The following is a 3706-nucleotide window of genomic DNA, read 5'->3' as shown; positions in this document are numbered from 1 at the left end:
ATCCCAGCTCTCTCTCTCTTTTCTCTTCTAAGCATAGATTTCTTAACTTGAACTGTATTAGTTAAGCTTGAGCTAAGTTTCCCCAAATACTTAGTGAAACCAGGGTATACTGTAACTGTTTGTGTTTGTTTTTCCTTTGCATGTCTATTACTACTATTGTCAATATATATTTCATCTACTTAGCAATAAATAACTTTTATAGTCAAACTGGTGGTAATTGGGTATGTTTTTCCTTCTTTACTTCTCTTTCCCCACTTGCTCTGCAGCAACACTCCTTTTACCTAAGCTAAACATCCCTGTGTAGCCCAAAAATACTGTGGGGTCTGCTCATTAAGAGGCTAAAAGATTGGGACCTGCTGAGTTTGAAACACATAAGGGGATCAGCTTGTACAGGCTGATTGACCCAGTGTGGCTCAGACGTGCCCTAATAAACTGAAAGCTGGCCCTTGAGGGTGTCATCTGGACACCCAGCCAGATTCAGAGGTATTCTGTTGAACTGTGTGCTTGTGTCTGACTGTAGCTGTTGTTGCTCTGATGAACTGATTCTTGGCATATGAGGGTGTCAGCCTGTCCACACTGATCCACCCGGCCAGGTCAGGCGTGTCACGTTAATCTGTGTGTGTTTGTGTGTATGACTGATTTGGGGACTGGAGGAACCCAGCCCCACTGAACTGAGTCCTGCAAGATAGCTCCATTGGGGGTGAGGACTTGCAGAAGGGAGAGATACAGCTCCATATAGAAACACTAGTAACACAAGCAGCACATTGATAGAATTACCAAGACCGTAGCCCTAATAAATGAGCACACCCCGAAGCAGCAGGCAAATCTGGTAACAGCAGGGAGCCAGCCCCTCCGTTGTCCCCCAGATGAGCCACCTGCAGCCCCATTCCACTCCCCACTTGAGCCCTGTGGCCTCACATTCTGGCCCCAGGTCCCAAGTCGCGTGCAGTCCCAGCCCCCTCCCTCACTATGGGAGGCTTCAGCCCCCTTTCCCCCACATGGCAGCCCCTGTTGATTACCCTTCTTTCACTCCCTCTAGCCCCTTGCAGGCTGGAACTCTGCCAGCCTACAAGGGGAAACCCACCATTTCCCATGTTTTTCTCCTTTAAAGGAGAAAATCTGGGTTTTTCTCCTTAAAAATGAGAAAATCCAGGTTTTACCACATTTTTCCATAGTGAATGGAAAACCTGGATCCCTGCTCATAACTCTTGAATGTCATCTCAGAGCTTTAAGTAAAGAAGTACGCCTGGTACACAATGTGAGAGACTTTAGTTCAAGAAATTTTGATTTTCTTTAGAGAAGCAAATTCCCAAGGAAAATGTAAAGATCCCATTTCTATTTTGTTACTGACATTTTATCAACATTTCTTTGTGTTCTAAAATATCCTGCTTTTAATTCATGTTGTCAAAATCTAAACACCCTATTTTTTAATGACTGTTAACAAAACCAAGCAATAAATACTCTAGTGAGCAATAACAGTAGCTGATACTGTATTGCTATCAGCCCATTCAAGATATTAACTTAATATATTCCTATTTGTCTGGCTACCCTCCGTTCCCTGAAACTCTACCTGGTAAAGCCCATTAACTACCAAGATACCTACACAAAAGTGTAGCAGATGTGCCGTCAGCTCCTCTGTCAAAGAACTTAGTAGGTCTATGGCCGATTTGTGGATTTTTTTTTTTAAAGGCACTGTAAATTACATTTTAGATACCAAGATAGTTACAGGATATAACTATCTTGGTTTATGTACCACCACACCTACCATAACCATATCTTAGTGCCTGTCCAGGTTCATTAACAATTACTGCTGCATGAAAACACCCTTATTTTAAAGCATTCACCGTACAGTCCTTAGTCTACATCCTGTTATCATAAACTGGGAATACATGCCTCAACAGCAACAAAACCTTCAGCCATGATTCGTAAGAGTGCCTAAGAGCCTAGTGTCATGTTTTAAGTGGAAAGCTATGATTTTAGAAAACCAACCTGAAAGCATTTTTAAATTTAGGAGCATAATTTGGGGAGGGTGAGTGAGGGACCAGCCCCAACTATTAACTTGGGGAGTAGGGGTGGGGGGGGGCTGCCAAAATGGCAGCTCTCTAGGGAATCTTTTCAGTAGCAGCTACAACATCCTCACCCCATGCAGTAGCAGCCCTGCACCATGGCAACAGCAGCCAGGTGTGAGACTCCACAGCAGCAGCACCAGCAGGGGTGGGCAAAAAGCAATGCAACAGCACCAGCAGCCAAAATCTTCGAGTCCCTGAGACAGGTAAGACTGCCCAGCACACAAAACATGTTAACTATGCCTCTGGTTAAAATCCTTAAAGTGCTGCTATAGTAGTGCCTGCTTAAAAATAACACTACATTGGCCTCTTGGGTATAAATTCCTTCCCCAAAAAGCTTTACAAAAAAGAAACCAGGTCCCTGGTATAAGGAACGAGCTTCTGTTTCCCACTGAGAACTATTCCAGTTCAGGAAACCAAGCTATTTTTACATGATTATAGAGCTGACAAAGGAGTCTGAGCAGTTGGATTTTCTTTTTCCAAACTGTCATCTGTTTAGTAAAGAAACAGCAAAATAGAAAGCCATTTTTTTCACTTCAGCTCCACCAGTTTTCCGTCATCTTAAACAGAAAAGCTACATCCTATGCTAAAGCTTATTGTTCACTAAGCATGGATTTCACCTTATAAAACAAGTGGTGTTTTAAAACAGCATACATATCCAATGTTTGGGCCATTTCCCAGTTAATTATTTTCTGCCTAAAGTGTTAAAATGTCCTTGGCTTCCCCTTAGACACAACTATCCCAGCTGGTCATTAACTACTTGGAAAAGGCCCAAACATTCTCAACTGTCAGTACTGTACAAACACGTATGTTTTGTGCATGCTTATTTTCCATTTATTTCACTTCCATGGGGTTACAGTTATAAAACAGTTTTAGTAAAACCTAGAAATGAAAATATTTTAGACCTACTGTCCCAATGAAATTTGGTCCATGTGGACTCTACAAGGATACAGAGGTCTTCACTACAGCCTAAATGAGACCTGAGTTATTCTTAATAAATTTGTGTCTAATTCTGATCTCAGTTAAAACAACTTTATGCTAGTATAATTATTTCAATTAGGCTGCATTCTTGTTTTACAAAGATGTAACAATCTTCTTCAAGAGTCTGAGGGGGAGCTGCTGTGATAATCAAACTTATCTTCTGTTCCCAAGAAGATCCGGCAGAAAAAAAGTGCTAGAACAAGTGAATTGAGCAGCTAGTAGTAAACCAGAATGTCAACAAGTGGAGGCAATTAAGCTTTTCTTATGCATATATTAACTCTGCAAAAAAGCCATAGGACAGCTGGAAGAAAGAACACGTGTAAATGAGGTAGACCTAATGATTTCCTAATTAAAAAGAAGATATTATCTTGCTATTAATTGGTAAGCTAATTGACCAAAACCCCAGTTTCATAAAATCAGTCCAGTACACAGAACTTAGCTGCTTGTCCTCACTGAATTTGCCACATGCTTAGCCTAGCCACAAAGTTGTCAGTTCTGCTTGATTTGTTTGACTACTGTACTCCATGACAGCTGTCGGAAATAATACATTAGAACAGCTGTTGTGGCAGCTACAATGGGTCTAGAATTTTAATTGGACTCAATATTATATTGATTTTTTTTTTTTTTCCCCCCCGCAACTTTTTTAACACTGGGGTCTC

The 3706-nt window shown here is 41.3% G+C and overlaps 1 protein-coding gene across 1 annotated transcript in view; it reads right to left on the bottom strand.

Annotated features, from left to right (window-relative positions):
- PTPRD (protein tyrosine phosphatase, receptor type D) overlaps nucleotides 1-3706 on the bottom strand; it is a 1990398-nt gene that overhangs the window by 538213 nt on the left and 1448479 nt on the right. The window lies entirely within an intron of this gene.

This window comes from Gavialis gangeticus, unplaced genomic scaffold (genome assembly GCF_001723915.1).
Source record: "Gavialis gangeticus isolate Ggan-Ray unplaced genomic scaffold, GavGan_comp1, whole genome shotgun sequence".
In the NCBI taxonomy this organism is placed as follows: domain Eukaryota; kingdom Metazoa; phylum Chordata; order Crocodylia; family Gavialidae; genus Gavialis; species Gavialis gangeticus.
The sequence above is the reverse complement of the archived record's forward strand: the minus strand, read 5'-3'. Positions and strand labels throughout refer to the sequence as shown.